At 34.3% G+C, this 18,274-nt stretch overlaps 1 long non-coding RNA gene across 1 annotated transcript; it reads left to right on the top strand.

Moving 5' to 3' along the window:
* The first annotated feature begins 7,166 nt into the window (after nt 1-7,166).
* On the top strand, nt 7,167-15,782 carry LOC138706255 (uncharacterized). The gene is made up of 4 exons (XR_011333934.1): nt 7,167-7,715; nt 7,802-7,898; nt 11,144-11,282; nt 15,388-15,782. It is a non-coding gene; the product is annotated as an uncharacterized lncRNA (long non-coding RNA).
* The last annotated feature ends 2,492 nt before the right edge of the window (nt 15,783-18,274 follow it).

Genomic DNA, 18,274 nt, shown 5'->3' with positions numbered 1-18,274 from the left:
GTTCTGCATTTCAGAACTTATTTTCTGTTGTTTTCAATCTGATAAGCGATTCTAAACGGATTTTTTGTGCTGAATTCGAAAATAATCTCCATTTTTCCCCATCACGTCAGGTTTTCAGACAATTCATGAATAACTAGAAATGAAACTATAGCTTTGTGAAACGTCATAAAATTATTTTCAACAACAATTTTGTGAGAAAAACTAGGCCACAATTTGCTATTTGTCACTAATTAATCATTAATTAATATTAATGAATAATTATAAGCACTTTCCTAACCTTACCTCAATTTTGCACTTCAAATTTTCTCCTCTTTGACCTCCTCGCATGTTGTTCAGAGTAGTCCCTTTTTCACATCCAGCAATAGTCCGCAATGTTTCCATTATGAAGCAGAACACGTTTAAGACTTTTCTGAGAAGAATCTACGAAGAACCTCCACTCTTTGAAATTATAGTTTATGGTATAAAATTTTAAGACGGCAAGGATGTCTTGGCAATACACTAAATTTTCTTCTTCAGCAAAAAAAGGGACAAGTTCCTTCTGACGATGCCAGTACCATGAAAAATGTGTACCTTCAGCCAATACTTTCTTTTCTTTTAACCTAGAACCTAATAGTTCTGCTGATTCTTTAGGCAAATTTAAATCTCTCACTAGATCATTAAGCTTACTTTGATTAAAACATCTATCATCACCAGTATTGCCTGGTTCATAAATATGATCCATTGGAGATTCAATTTCAGTGCTTCTGGATCCAGATGACAATGTGTCTGATTCAGGGGGTAGCGGAACGGGAATATAAGGATCATGAGGTATGGGCCGAATGGCAGAGGGAATGTTAGGATATAGAATATCTTTCTTGTTGTTAGCAGTATATCCAGCTACCTTAACTGTACAAAAATAACAATTGTCTACATGATTTGTAGGTTCCCTCCAAATCATAGGGATACCAAAGGGCAATGACTTCCTTTTTCCATTTTTCCAACTTCTCAGCTCTTCAACACAACGACGACATACTTTATGGGGGCACCAGGATTTGTCCTGGTCTCCTAACTTAATGCCAAAATATTGAAAGTAAGTATTCTTTACAAAAGTTGTTATATTCTGTCTCTGTTTTACTAACGTATATGATCCACACATATAGCAAAACAAATTTGGATCATTTACACAACCATGTTTCGACATTTCTATGAAACAACACTATGATGATGTACTCTCGCAGAAAAATGAGAACTTACACACTTCACTTTTACACGACAACCAACAACACAAAACTGGACCTCTAATTTTAAAACAACTTTTAAAAGGGGATAGGTTTATTATCTCAGTAAGGAAATCTGTAGCTCATAAGCTGGATTGCACTTCCATAAATAAATATATATACGGGGACCCTATGTCATTTCTCTAATTCATTGTTAGTTTTAATAGCAATCTCTAAGAGTAAATATTTCCTTCATAATTTTTTATGACCTGAGACACTAAACATTTCAACTTCCTGTTTATAGATAACGTTGGGTGCAGACAGGTAAAAATCTCCAAGAATAAATAACGGATGTCTTAAAATCGGTTCTTTTGAAGGAGAAGGGTACAATTTTGTACATCCCCTAAGGGCGGATACAGTCAGTAGATTTTAATAAATATCAAATACAAACATAATAAAATATATTATGATACATTTTAAGTAATAAAGTTTAAATTATAAGCTGTCGTGCCTTTCTAACAAATGAAAAGCACACTGTAATATTACTATATTACGAAAAATATTGAAAACATAAAATTTTGAATTGTAAAAAATTCTGACGTGGTACGCGAAAACGGATTTCATTTTTGCAATCAGTGTGAAATTGTGAATCAGAAACGCTAATTTATTTCAAAACAACAAAATCCATGCAGAACGGTGATTATTCAACACAGTGGCAGTTCACTGTGCAGTAATGAAGCGTTTCCCTCATAACTCCTAAACTTGTTAATTTTGTCACGTTCTCTCTCTTTTATTTTATTGCTGAAACTCATGTTTACAATATCCTGCTCTTTCAACTATATTCTTTAATAAGTAATATTTTATTTTATTTTGTGTTAAAAGAAAATATCGATATTTGATTATTTTTAAAATAATTTTATTTTTTATCAGGCATTCTATAAAAGGTAGAGAAGTAATTTTGCATCATACTGTTTATATGACATGCATAAATATACACAAAAAATTTCATCACAGAATGTTGCATAGTTTTTGATTTATGAGGGAAACGCTTCATCACTGCACAGTGAACTGCCACCATTTTAACTTTGAAAAAAGATAGACTATATATAATTTTTTTAATCATAAAATATTTTTATCATATAGCAGAAGGACAGTGGTTTACACATACTAATTTTCATTATTGTAAAGATACGTAATGGAGGGAAAAAATGTTGAATATTTCCAAAATTTTACTGCTGAAAGCTGTACCTAACCCATTAATTTGACATAATGCACATTAAATGCCGGTTTGGCTTACATTTCCAGTTCAGAATCAGTTACACGTTTCTGAACTAGAAATTAAATTTTGGTAATCTATCAGATTCAGGGTCCCGCCCAGTAGCGTCGCGGTCTAAGGCATCATGCCCCGACTTGCGTTACGGAATCCACGCTGGTTCAAGTCTTCATGTAGAAGGAAATTCTGGCTAGTGTATGGGACCTGTGCCAACCAACATTGTGATGAAATTGGGGAGCTACAATAGGTACCGAAATTCGGTTACGGAAACCAATTATAACGGCTGATGGGATCATCGTGCTGACCATAAGATGCCTCCGTTCTGGTTGGATGATCGTTCACCTCTGTTGAGACATGGGTACGTGAGGCCAGCAGCCGACTCCTCGGCCCTTCATGGCTGCCACGCTACGGATTCATTTTGTTTTTTAATAAGATTTGGGAACATAAGACATTTTAAAAGTTGTAAAAAAAATTGCGCTGGAATTGTAATGATGATGTTCAGGGCATAGAAGCAACAGAATTACAAGGGAAAAAAAGAAGTGTAACCCAAATGTCAAACAGATGAACTAAAAATATAGATGTCTTAAATAAAAATGTTATAATTATACATAAATACAATAAACAATAACTAGCATTAACTTTTTGCCTTTTGTATTCTTAATCGGTGCCTAGTTATAATTTACTAGAATTTCATATTTGTCAGATATAATTTTATTATATTGATATCTAATTATTAGAATACTGATTTATAGGTGATATAAAGAGAGATTCAGGACTGTATAACAGGAGTCACCCGATAACTGAACTGTGGCGCGAGGTGACAGACCAGTAGTGAGTGATCTCGTAGTCAGAGTGCACGGCGACTCACAGCAGAAATTCCCAAGAAAATCGAGCCTTTTTTGGAGGGGTACATTACGACCCTATCCAATACCAAGTACAGTTAAGTGAAAATAAAAGATGCTTGCAATAAACGAGGGTTCGTTATTTCCAAGAAAGACATCTTCTGTGCACTTAATGAGATTGGTAAAGCTCAATTGGAATTAATTTGTATCATCTCGTGGGGTGCGGCGACTTGTGAAGGGGGGGGGTGGATTTGATTGCTTTTTCCACTCTGGAATTAATCCGATCTGAGCTTTGTCAGTCTTATTAGGTACACACAAAATGCCTTTCTTGGAAATAACTAAACCACGTGTTTTGCAGGCTCCTATGATTTTTACGTATGTGTACTTGGCATCGGAAAGAGTTGTTATGTACCCCTCCCAAAAAGGTTCGATTTTCTTGGGCATTGCTACTGTGATACACCGTGCACTCTAATTATGAAATCACTCACTACCGGCCTGCCACCTCTCGCCGCAATTCAGCTGTCGGTGTGATTCCTGACGCACATGACGTCATTCAAATTCGTTATCAGAGATCGGAAACAACCCTGTAGGACATAGTAAGCAAAATAGGTACGGAACTAGAAATCTGTTGTCTAGTAATTATATATGTTTTCCTTTACTTTACCTTTAGCTACAATTTGTTTTATTGTACTTCTTGTTTGGCTGGAACACAGAAAATTAGAACGAGTTATTTAATTTGTTACCCTGCTGAGTTGACTGATTTCCGCAATACAACTAGGACTATTTTCTTTCAGTTGACAATAATTAAACACTGAAATGAGAATTTTTATTTCTTTTTTTCTTCAGAAACTATTTTTCACAATTTAATAAAAATTTTTATACAAATTATTTATTAGTAGTATGACAGGGTAAATGAAAGCTTTTTACGTAAGTTTTAATTTTTTGTTTAATAATTAACAAAATTATAACATTTATCAAGTAAATTAATAATTTTAAAAACAATAATAATTAAGATCTTGTCTCAAAAGAATTTTTCATCTACCATGTCAAACTACTAATGAACAGTATGACAAAAGATGGTTTCTAAGAAAATGGTACCTGATAAAAATTCAAACATTATTACTTCATTGTTCAATTATTGTCAACTGCAAGAAAATAATCCTACTTACTTGTTATGGGTATCAATCAACTCAGCAGTGTAATTTTTACGACTGGTGAAAATGTTGTTTGTCTGTCTGCTATAGTTCTGGGGAAGATCCAGTTTCTTTTGCAGGTAAGGTAAAGCATAAGGAACAGTACCAAGTGTTCTGTGGATGCATTTTACTTTCTTTTCCATTCATTGTCCCTATCATCATCATCATCATCATTATCATCACAAACACCATTTGCAGCATAAATGAAACGCAATAATTACACAATTTGAGAAAATATTACTTAGGTACTTAATATCTTCATATTCATAATATCTACAGAATTACCTGCATCAGTTTACTGCAGTAAGTTCAAATTGAAATAGAGTTTTAACTTGCTCTAGACAAAATAAATAGCAGTATTAATGTTTTTACAGTGTCTCATCAATGCATAATACAGTTCAGTCAGAGCTGACAAGAGAATTGTTAATGAGCTCATTTCCAAACCTCTCCTTAAACTGTATACATATAAACCTAACAGAAAACTTTAAGTGGTGAAGTGGCATAAGCAAAAATATTCACATACACTGTGGTAAAATTCGCCTTTGTTGAGATCATAAGCTCAAGTTTTCTGTAATAAGTCCCAATTATTTATAATTGATGTTAGTCTAACTTTAACCCCTGCGGTGGTTGAGTGGTCAGGCCTGTAACCTAACGCGCAGGCGGCCTGAGTTCGAGTCCCAGTCAGGTCTGGGATTTTTTATTGAAAAATACATAGTGACACTTGTGGCGGATAAGGTCGCAGTTGGGGTTCATCTCGGGGTTCTTCTTTTTTTTTCCATATTAGGCATTTGCATCATTCCGTCGCCATTTCTCCATTTCGTCATCATTCCATAGCATTCCCCGATCGCCGGCTGGCGACGCACGGAGGGGGCTGGCCTAGGGACGAGTGAGGTTGCCTGCTCGAAACCTGTGTACGCGACGAACCTTAGCGTTGTCAGCCGGTGTGGAGTTGGGAATGCGCCTAGCTTGAGAGTTAGCGCAATAGACCGTAACAGGTCGCAGTGCCGGCCATAGTGCCTCCCTCCCGTAAATCCAATTCAATTCAATAGTTTAACTTTACATTGCTTCTTGCATTGCCATTGACATTATTTACGCAAATGTTGTACAAAGTGTGCATCTCACACCTTTAGGTTGCGAGTTTTATTATTGTTCCACCATCTGTTCAATTAATTGTTTACCGTTTTGGTTGCATAATTAATTAATCTTTCGACATATTAAACACTATGGCAGTGAGATTTTTAACAAGTTGCATAGAGATATTTCGTATTTATTGCACCGGAAGTGAGTTTATACACTTTTAAGGTGCTATCAATAGCATATTTCCTTATCAAGATTAAAAGGAAACAAAGGAGGACCACAATTTTAACAATTTTAAATGTTTAAGCGAGCATTTCTAGATTAACCAGAGAAGACTGAGGAGTGGAAAACCAAGACAGTCCAATTCCGAAGCGTCGCTCATCTGGACTGTAAGTAAATATTTCTCTTTTCAAGAAGTTCACCGATTAAGCAATCTTTATGATAAATAATTAATAGCGTTTACATATTTTTCAGCTTATTGTTACCATGAAGTTGTGCCTTCACATCTTGTAGATTCTTCTGTTAACCATCATTCTAACAGCGGCAGATGCAAGATCTGAGGCAAGAGTATGTAAGTTAAAGTCTTGCACGTATAATTTTTATTGTCGTAAGAGTATGACATACACGGATACGTGTATGTTATATAGAATTATTTTCAGATAGTGTTCGTCTTCAAGATAGGACATAGAAGTTATGACATACTAAATTCAAACTTCAAAAATAGTGTATTGCTTACTACTGGAGAATGATTTTCTTGTAAATGAATAGAGGTTTCCACATTTAACAACGATTAATTACATTCATTCTTTTTGAAATTTTTGAACAGATTTCTAACATAGGCCTACAACATTTACTGCTAACAAGGACAACATTGTGTTTATCACGTCATTCTATAATGGTGATGTTTATTATTATTATTATTATTATTATTATTATTATTATTATTATTATTATTATTATTATTATTATTAAAATAATAAATCTCCAAATTGCAGTACCGGTAACTGTTTTGTATACTGTATTATGTTAGTGTAACAATTTAAACAACATCCTTGGAATAACTTAAATCAGTGGTAGTCAATTTATGGTACACCTACTTGCAGTGTATGCGGGGTTGTATCAAGGGGTACACATTCCACTGATTACATATGTAAAATTTTTGACATATTTATTTTATTACACTTGTTGATAATTATTTCATTATACTGTGTTATACTTTCTTTTGTAATACCAATTCTTGTTTTTCCTTGCTTGAATAACATTTTACATTTCATTACTATTACAACTGTATGAATAATTAATGTGTAATAATAATAATAATAATAATAATAATAATAATAATAATAATAATATAACAACAATATATTTTAGTACAACATCAATCATAGTATTTTGTTAATTAATATATAATTGCAATGCAGTTTAGGGATACACATTTATTTTGGGGGTACGCTAGCAAAAAAATTGGAATGCCACTGACTTAAATGACACACGAAGGACTTACACCCAATAGTGAAATACAACATTAAATAGGGACATAGAAAACAAATTTCAGAAATTTAAACAGATGCAGTCTATACAACGTTGTACCATTTCCTTATGACTAACCGAGAGGGTGGAGTCGTTTTTCTGAATCGCATTCTGAAATTCCTTTGCAACTGATTGCCGATCTGGTTTCATTAAACCATGCAACAGACTGTACTTTTTCCTGTGTAAACGTCATTTCCATATGTTGCTGCTATTGTCACCTGGGACAGAATATATGGATTATTCAGTAATGCCAGAATGCTTTTTAGTTGATATATAAAATGAACCGAAGTATGTTTCAATACGTGAATAAAGAGAAGGTACTATTGTTAAATTATGTACATTTAAATTCCGAAACATTTTAAATGTGTTAAATAGCTTTCACAAACCTTTTAAATGTCACATGGAAGTTGTGGCTTACTTAACATTTACTAAACCGGAAGGCAAGTTACAGCAGAGAAGCTCTGAACCGCTAACAGGCCTGTCAACTTGAACTGGGAATTTCTGCTACAATATTAACGTTAAACACATCATTTGTCGACACTTGAAACTGCACAAGATTGCAAAAACAAGATATTCAAATTCTCTTGAGTAGCTCTTCTGAACTGTAAGTATGAATATGCTACCTTATAAAATTATAATGCGTAGGTTTTAATGGTGATGAATATATAACTTAAAATAATTCCTTTGCAGATTGGTATCATTATGAAGTTACGTGTCCGTCTGCTCTTCGTTCTTCTGCTGTTTTTCCTTTTAACAATGACAGATGCAAGACCTAAAAGAAGACCATGTAAGTTATCATCTTGCATATAACCATTGTTATCAGTACTTTCACATGAATATTACAATCACAGACGACTGGACGTTAAAATCTAAACTTAAATTAAATCTTCTTTATAATGAGATTTAATTTTAATATGCTGTATTATGTGGTGATGTTTCCTATATATACCGTATATATTCTTTATGCTCGACCATGCCGAAATGTAGTAATTATACATCAGGTAGTAGCCCTTTAATGCACCTCATTAAAGCACACCTATTCATTATAGTTCAGTTGTTCAGCCAATGAGAAATCACCATTGTATCATTATAGAAGCGCAAGTATCGATTATTCTCGGATATGCAATCGAAAGACAACTAGCAAAACGTCACGGAGGCTGGAAATCCAATACTGTCGTAGAAGGTTATGTTCTGTTAATATAATAATTAGCGTTAATTGTAAATAATATTCAAATAAATTCAATTTGTCATCTCGTTTTTCAATTCTAAATCAATTTCCAGCTTATATCAAGATTAATGTTCATGTTATTCTCTAGATTATATCAAGGTCAATGACATTCGTTCCTCGGAAAAAATCAATACTTTCGCGTCTGCGCACATCTCACACTTTAGAAGGTCAGTTCCGCTCCTCACTTCGATAACCATAACATGAATACTTATGAATAATTTCAAGTTCAAGTTAAAAATATAGTCGAGCATAAAAAGTCGTATGAAACTTGCCTATAATGGTAATTAAGACGCTCGTATGAAAATTATGTAACTCGCTTGCGCTCGTTTCATAAACAAACTTACTCGCGTCTTAATTACTACCATTATAGGCTCGTTGCATAATGTAATATTTTATTATGATTAACGAATTATACTGTACTGTCATTTGGCGATTTAAACCAATTCAATTCAATAATTCATTTCTTGTGGAGATGAAAAAATTGTTTTCTCGTAACAGTTCCATTTTTACATTTTCAAAAACCCATATTTGACAATAGAACCGCCGATCGGTCATTTTGACCGCTTTCTATTTTCAAACTCAATATTGTTGCTATAGTTTTATCTGTACTATTGTGAGTTCACTACTTTTCCTAAGTTGTTTCGTAAATCAACTCGATACAACAGATTAGTTCTATAGTTATTGAGCTTTATACTTAGAACCGTGCATTTGAAATTGTATCATTTTTTATTACGCTATGGAGTCCAGAACGGGTGTCTATACTAGGTGCAGAGAAAGGGGTATTCTATGCCAGAAGCAGCCCTATATACAACGAGTTTAGGTTACTACAGAACGTTCGACACGAAGTAAGTTTCGTTCAGATAAATCCTGTTGGCCATTTGCTGTTACGAATTGAATACGACTGTTGAAGAAATAGTGTAGATATGTATTTCCCCTCGATTGAGCATTTGAAGGTTTTATGCTAGGTAATGTGCACAGATAACAGACTGATGAAACGTCAAGGTAAGAGCATTGGTATACAGTTGATTACCAATCACTGCGGTTCAGTTTATTTCGTGGCAATGCAACAGGCGTACACATTAGAACAGTGAATCTTCATTTATGATTCCGTTACGTGTATTATATTATACTTATATTATGAACAGTTCACAAACTTTTGGACTTGATTTTCTACGTAAATATCCTCGTGTTCATCACCCATCTGATTCAACAATCCTAAAGAAAGATATTGAGAAACCGTTCAAACTGAAGAAAAACTCGATGACATAATTGCAGGCTGTATCCTAGATCTAGAAAAGTCTCTCACTGAATCCGTAAGAAAGTTAGCTCATCAGTTTGTTGTATGCAAGACATCAGTTTGGAAAGCGATGAAATTGTTAAAACTAAAGCTTTATAAGACAAAAGTCATGCCTAAATTAAAGGAAGCAGGCCGTCCGGGATTCATTTCTATCGATAGACACGAAATAGAGCGTGTTAGAAAAACTTTTTTTTAATGGTCTATATCAGGGGTCGTCAGCACGGAGCACCCTGGGGCTAGCGTCTCTTACCCGCGGAAAACGCAGTGCACCATAGCTACTAGCGGGTATGCTGTCTATCTCTTCCTGCTGTACGACTGTGCACACGGGACGGCACCTCTTATCCTTTGCAGATTTCAGCGAGTGCTGACGACCACTGGTCTATATGAATTGTGCATTGGAGTAGATGTCAATAGCTCCGGCACTTATTATGAAATAACCAATGAATTAAATCTGTGATATGATGTAAAATTTGCTCACGCACTGAACTACTGTTCAGCTAGCTGTCACTGGCCCATATCATTTTTCGAACGGCGCACACTGAGCGAAACCTGTAATCAGACGAACATATTTCGTCTTATTCAGAACCGTTATTAGGTTACTTATAAATTAGTACAAGCACTAATGGCTTGAAATGATGGAAAAGATTCCGATATTTGTAAAGAAGCTTAGGAATGCAATATTTAATAATAGTAATAATAATAATAATAATAATAATAATAATAATAACCAAAAACTTATTTATTCTGGTAGTGTTAAGGACATCATATTATCTTCTTCTTCCACACCACCTGAAATTTTGTATACATACAAAATTGTATAACAGCAGAAGAAACTAATTATTATTAACGTTCAATTTACACAAAACAAGAACGTTTACAATTACACTAATACAAAACAAAAAAAGATTCTGCAAAACATTAAACATTTTAAATTTGTATATTATTCAACAAAGCTTAAGACCTATATTAATACTATTAATCTAAATTACTAAACAAGAAAAGACAGCTAATAATGCAAACAAGAAATACAACTATAAATGACTAGACAAAGGCTGTAATGACACATCTGTAACAAATTAATTTAACGCGTTTCACAGGATTCTTTATTCTGTAAATTTGCAGTATGTTAGGTTTTTCTAGCGACCAGATATTCCAGTGTTGTTTGCTTATAAAATATGTTTCTCATATAGGAACTACGACTCTACATTGTCTGAATTACATGATCATTATGATGATTAATGATGTAGTGATGGAATGTCGGTAGAAGAAACTGGAGTAGCTACCGAAAACTTATCACCAAGCACCGTCTTTGTCCACCAGAAATTTCACTGGGATCCGCCGGATTCAAAAAGTTCCAGTTGTTATAGGCTTACGTGTATAGAGTAAAATTTGTAGATTAACAGCTATATGAATTGTTATGTCGTTATTGCTATCCATTAAACGCTGGCTTCTTTTATTTCTTGTTCCGCAGAATAATATTTATTATTTTACGCCTCATATGTTGCAGACTGCCCGAGCGCCTGTGGTAATTGTTCTGCCCACAATGTCGGAGACGAATGGCAGGGGCGTAGTGTGTCTACCACCACATGCGGAAGTATTAGGTGTAAGAAGTTCAGGGAAATGACGAGGAATATCGGTGGTGTGGGGTAAGAAACCGTTGATATGACTTCCTCTACTGTTAGGCCTATGTTCAGCACTCAGTGGATGTCATTTAACAGACGCAAAATGTAAATTTGTGCTGCTTTTCTTGAGTTCTTTTACCATTATTACCTATCTTATATCGTTTTGTATTGACTTCAGCAGTGACGTCAATTTTTTTCTTTTTTTACTGTCCCTTATATATTTGACAGATACTAAGACAAAAAAGACTTAGAGGATTTTGTGGAAGGGAAATTTAACTTGGCTTTCCGCGGAAATGCTTACTTCATATCTGACAAATTGAAAAATGGCATGAGTCTATTCCGATACACAAAGTAAGTCCATATATGAGGCGCTCAGCGTACAAATGGCTCAACCCACAAAATTTGTATATTGAGTTTATTGCTTTAAAATGCTTCTCATATTCTCTTCAAAGTGTAAATGAGGCTAATGATCACTCCCAAACTTCAGCACAAGTTTCGCGTCTGTATTGTATTTCTCGCACTGTTATTTTTTTTTTTATTATTTTAGTTGGTTATTTAACGACGCTGTATCAACTACTAGGTTATTTAGCGTCGGTGAGATTGGTGATAGCGAGATGAAGCCGAGGATTCGCCATAGATTATCTTTCATTCACATTACGGTTGGGGAAAACCACGGAAAAAAACCAACCAGGTAATCAGCCCACGCGGCGATCGAACCCGCGCCCGAACGCAACTTCAGACCGGCAGGCAAGCGCCTTAACCGACTGAGCCACACCGTTGGCTTCGCACTGTTACAAGGAGATAATGTAAACAAATATATTTTGTATAAGTACATATTAAATTTGTCCTACTTGGAAGAGTTTATTATAAATTATAATGCATTGAGTGGGAATGTTGCATTATAATTTTAAAAATATTGCAATTATTTGGTTTTTATTCAATATAGATTGAATAATCAATACTATTTTAATGCAACTCTAAATCATATATGTAACAGATAACTCCTCGCTACGTTAAAATCGGCAGCAGTTTGAAGAGAACAACCGCCAGGATCGCCACCCGTCCGCCGTAAACGAACACGAGATGGCAGCACAGTCGCTAATGCAATTCAAATGGGAATTGTGACGTGACTCCTTATGTAAAAACTAGATGGCAGCGTAGTAAACCTGACAAAATTTGTTAACATCAAAGCCTATAAGCCCGACATATCTGTTACATATATGATCTAGGATGCAACCCAAATGTTATAGTGATGCTTTGACATGGAGGCGAAACAGACTGCTGCACAATACAGCAAATTAAAACAGGCTTAGAAATATTCACATACCGATAGATAATAACTATAATGGTGTTTACGGATTCTTCTCATCATGTGATTATTAATACATATAGTGTACGAGTGAACTGTTAATAGTCTGTAGCCCAAAAAGAGTTCTTTACATGTTCTCTTAATAATGCATTCAGTGGTAATGTATTATTATATTATATGACTGTTATTCTAAGCTTATTTCATTCCGTTTACTAGACATACTCAGTCTTGCAACATATTTATTTATTTATTTACTTACTATGTATTTACTTACTAATTATTTATTTATTCATTTATTCATTTATGTATTTATTTATTCATTTATGTATATATTTATTTATTTATTTATTTATTTATTTATTTATTTATTCATTCTAATACCCTAATACCTGTATAGATGTTAGATGCAGTCATAGGGATTAGCCTACTCCAGGGCTGGGCATCGGGAGCACATCTAGACTCTAAACGAGGACACTTAATATTCATCAGTTACGGAATCAACGCTGCGCGGTGTTCGGCGGGGAAGAAAGGGGATGAAGAGAAATCATATAGCTCCCCGTGAGAGAGTAGAATCCGCTCTTGCTGCCCAGCCCTGGCCTACTCATATCTCCTGTCACTTTTTTCCACAATTGAAAACTAGACCTATATGCGAAAAATTGGGAGATGCAATCACAGACGGTTCTTCAGTTGAGCATTTTGAAGCTTTATTTATTTATTTATTTATTTATTTATTTATTTATTTATTTATTTATTTATTTATTCATTCATTCATTCATTCATTCATTCATTCATTCATTCATTCATTCATTCTGGTGTAGTTAAGGCCATCAGACCTTCTCTTCAACACCACCAGAAATACAAATACAATAATAGAAATAAAAAGGAAAAAATACACTATTAACAAAGTAATGCCACACAAAAATATACACAGGTTGCAGTCACACAAACTTTACATGAGTGATTAAGTATCATAACTAATTGTAACCTAACTAATTAACTAACATAGGCCTAAACAAGAAACTTGCCATTTTAATTTAGGGTAAAAAAAACACAAATCAATACTTCTAGCAATACCTAAAAAGCATTAAATAAGACAAAATTTTCCAATTTAATTTTGAATTGTGATAAAGTCCGGCAGTCCCTGACGTCATGAGGTAACGAATTCCAGGCGAGGTATTTCTACAGTATAGGAGGATGAGTATAAAGATGTTCTATGATGAGGGATAGAAAGAAGTGCTTGATACCGGTTTCGAAGAGTTTTAAGAAATTGAAAGCGCGATAACAGATAATTCGGAGTAGAAGTATGCATGATTCTAAATAGAAGAGACAGTGAATGTATTGTTCTTCGTTCATTGCGACGCACCCATGAAAGTAACTGGAGAGTAGGCGTTATATGGTCAAATTTACGAGTATTGCAGATGAATCGTATGCACACATTATGAACACGTTGTAGTCTCTCAGCTAAGAGTGAACTTACATTAGTTAGCAAGAAATCGCAATAATCAAAATGGGGCATTACAAGCGTCTGAATAAGATTCTTTTTTTAGACTAAGTGGCAGAAATTCTTTCATATGAAACAAGGAGTGAAGTTGAGAATTTTTTTTTGCAAGTAGTTATTTGAGTGTTCCAATTTAGATCGTTATCCATAAAAATGCCAAGAATTTTAACTGTTTCACTGTACTTAACAATAATCCCATTCAATATTATATGTGGTGTAGTACTACTATCAAGAGTGCTTCGTAGACGATTATGTCCCATTACGATTGCTTGCGATTTCTCTGGATTTAACCTTAATCCAAATTTGTGTGCCCACAGTGAAATCGAATTCAAGTCTTCGTTTATTTTATTTACTGCCTCACTAGTCTCGTCAGGGTGGAAATGCAAATAAATTTGCAAGTCGTCAGCATACATATGATATCTGCAGTGTTTTATCATTTTAGTCACGTCATTAATATAGATCATGAAGAGTAAAGATCCGAGAACTGATCCTTGTTGAATTCTAGATTTCACGACATACCATTTTGAAGAATAATCGCTTGCAATGGCACATTGTTGACGTTTGCGAAGGTAGGATTCAAACCAAGTAACAGAACTTTCAGAAAGATTCAGAAGTCTTAATTTGCATAATAGAAGGTCTGTGTCTACTATATCAAATGCCTTACTGAAGTCAAGTAATTTCAGTAATGTTAATTTACGTTCATCCGTGGCTTCACGTATATCCTCATACTCTTTTAATAGTGCTGTAGTCGTACTATGTCCATTTCTCAACCCGGATTGGTATTCGTCCAATAAGGTATGTTCGGTTAGATAGTTCATTAGTTGTTTGTCAACAACTGGTACAAGAATTTGTAGAATTGTGTGGATGTATTATTGCTGAAAACAATGAATGAATGAATGAATGAATGAATGAATGAATGAATTTGTGTGGAGCCCTCTCCAGCTCCTAATTCAAAACAATTCCTTTATTATTATTATTATTATTATTATTATTATTATTATTATTATTATCATCATCATCGATAATCTCAAATTTAGTACAACAGACGTAAATTAGGAGTTCGCGAGCGGTGACTCGAAGCTCTGGAGGGGCGTAGGTTCGAATCCCGCTTAGACTGATTACCTGGATGGAATCCTTTCTTAGGTTTTCCCAAACAGTAAGCATTATCTTAGGTAATCCTTCGGCCTTTCGAAATACATCATCTCGCCATCACCAAATCCATCGACCCTAGGTATTCACTCAGTTGATTCAACATCGTAAAGTATGTGACTTAAACTTTAGTGTGATTCTGAGTTTTTTTCTGATTATTGTAATTTTTCTAGCTGCTCATCAGTAAGCTTTCCGCCGCACGTGAAAAACTGCTATATGAAGCCTGGCATAGTGGGAGCTATATATCCTGCCTGCTGCCCCAGACCTTTCTGCGAGAAAGACTAGACTGCCAGTTGCACCATCCTCAGCACGAGGAAATTCAACCAATAATAAAATTATGTAAAAGATCATGCATTATGTGTCATACTACGAATGATTTTGAATACCGTTAAGCCGGCTAGCCTCTATACTGGCGAGAGGATTTACTTAGAGATGTTCAGAATTATCAGTTATAATGTATTTGTTAACATTATTTCACGATTTCAGATACTTACAATAAAAGGTATCTTAACATCACAACACTGGTCACTGCAGCTATAATATTATGGCGGTCAACATATTTACAAAATATGTACTTATATATAATTTAATTCCGTTTACTAGATACACTCAAAAACCTATGCATGTATGTATGTATGTATGTATGTATGTATATATGTATGTATGTATGTATGTATGTATGTATGTATGTATGTATGTATGTATGTATGTATGTATGTATGTATGTATGTATGTATGTATGTATGTATGTATGTATGTATGTATGTATGTATAGCCCTACTTTCTATTAATTTCGGTGCTCAGAGCCTTAGCTTGTCAAATTAGTTTATTTCCAATTTTGTTGCTTCGCCAAATCTTTCAGACGTCATATTTTTACTTGAATCTAATGCTTTTTTTTCATTGCATACGTGTTTGTTTTACCTGCTCTGTAGGGAATATGAAATAATTTCTTATGATAATGAGTGTGATCCACAGTTGTCAATTTAGAGGATCATGATTGGTTTACATCTAAAATTCGGAGTCTTCCAGTTCGACCAAGAGGAGAAATGGTACAGTCTAATTTATTGGTCCGCAAAGAAACAATGCTGGAAATAGCTGGTAACGTCGGTTCCAGTTCGACCATGTATGAAAGACCATGTACACATAAAATAGATGTACAAAATTATTTATCTCGAGATAAAAAAAAATACAGATGTAAAAACATTCTCAGCAATATAAGAATAGGTCACTTATCAACTTACCGAAATAAACTCCAGCCTTTACACTATATTTTGACACTATTTCCATCTAATTACAGTATATATCGAAAGTTTTCTTTGACCTTACACAGTTGTTACAAATTATTCCTCGATTTCAGAAGGCTCCGTTCTTGTTGAATGGTCGTTCATCTCTGCTGAGGCGTGGGGACGTGAGGCTAGCAGCTGACTCCTCGGCCCTTCATGGGCTGCCGTGCCACTGGTTCATTTTGTTTATTTAATAAGATTTCAAATCATAAGGCAATTTAAAATTTGTTAAAAATTGCACTGAAATTGTAGGCCTAATGATGATATTCAGGGTATAGAAACAACAGAATTCAAAGGAAAAAAAGAAAATATAACGCACGTGTCAAAGGGACGAACTAAAAATATAGACGTTCTTACTTACTTACTGGCTTTTAAGGAACCCGGAGGTTCATTGCCGCCCTCACATAAGCCCGTCATTGGTCCCTATCCTGAGCAAGATTAATCAATTCTCTATCATCATATCCCACCTCCCTCAAATCCATTTTAAAGTTATCCTCCCACCTACGTCTCGGTCTCCCTAAAGGTCTTTTTCCCTTCGGCCTCCCAACTAACACTCTATATGCATTTCTGGATTCGCCCATACGTGCTACATGCCCTGCCCATCTCAAACGTCTGGATTTAATGTTCCTAATTATGTCAGGTGAAGAATACAATGAGTGCAGTTCTGTGTTGTGTAACTTTCTCCATTCTCCTGTAACTTCATCCCTCTTAGCCCCAAATATTTTCCTAAGCACCTTATTCTCAAACACCCTTAACCTATGTTCCTCTCTCAAAGTGAGAGTACAAGTTTCACAACCATAAAGAACAACCGGTAATATAATTGTTTCATAAATTCTAACTTTCAAATTTTTTGACAGTAGACTGGATGATAAAAGTTTCTCATCCGAATAATACCACGCATTTCCCATATTTATTCTGTGTTTAATTTCATCCCAAGTATCATTTATATTTGTTACTGTTGCTCCCAGATATTTGAACTTCTCCACCTCTTCAAAAGATAAATTTCCAATTTTTATATTTCCATTTCGTACAATATTCTCGTCACGAGACATAATCATATACTTTGTCTTTTCGGGATTTACTTGCAAACCTATCTCTTTACTTGCTTCCAGTAAAATTCCCGTGTTTTGCCTATGTCTTAAATAAAAATGCTATAATTGTACATAAATACAATAAGCAATAAATTTATATTTGCATTATTTATTTGATTTCCGTATTCTTAATCGGTACCTTGCTATAATATACTAGAATTTCATTATTATCAGATTTATATACACATAGGGCCGATATATAATTTATTATTTTTATATGTATTGTATTGTATTTATTAACATTCCATGGTATTCATACATGCTTACAGCTAGAATATGGAACAAGTCAAAAAACTTAATCTATACTAATAATAAATCTGTAGCCGAAATTTTTCTGGTAATTTTCCATTTTCTAAAAATAATTGGTGTTAACATGTATAATTAACCATCCTGAAACCGAAAATCGCTTTTTTTAATTTTTGTTTGTCTGTCTGTCTGTCTGTCTGTATGTATGTTTGTTACCTTTTCACGCGATAATGGCTGAACGGATTTCGATGAAAATTGGAATATAAATTAAGTTCGTTGTAACTTAGATTTTAGGCTATATGGAATTCAAAATACATTATTTAAAAGGGGGGTTATAAGGGGTCCTGAATTAAATAAATCGAAATATCTCGCTTACTATTGATTTTTGTGAAAATGTTGCATAACAAAAGTTTCTTTAAAAATGATTTCTGATAAGTTTT

The sequence above is a fragment of the Periplaneta americana genome, chromosome 9 (assembly GCF_040183065.1).
Source record: "Periplaneta americana isolate PAMFEO1 chromosome 9, P.americana_PAMFEO1_priV1, whole genome shotgun sequence".
NCBI lineage: Eukaryota > Metazoa > Arthropoda > Insecta > Blattodea > Blattidae > Periplaneta > Periplaneta americana.
The sequence above is the reverse complement of the archived record's forward strand: the minus strand, read 5'-3'. Positions and strand labels throughout refer to the sequence as shown.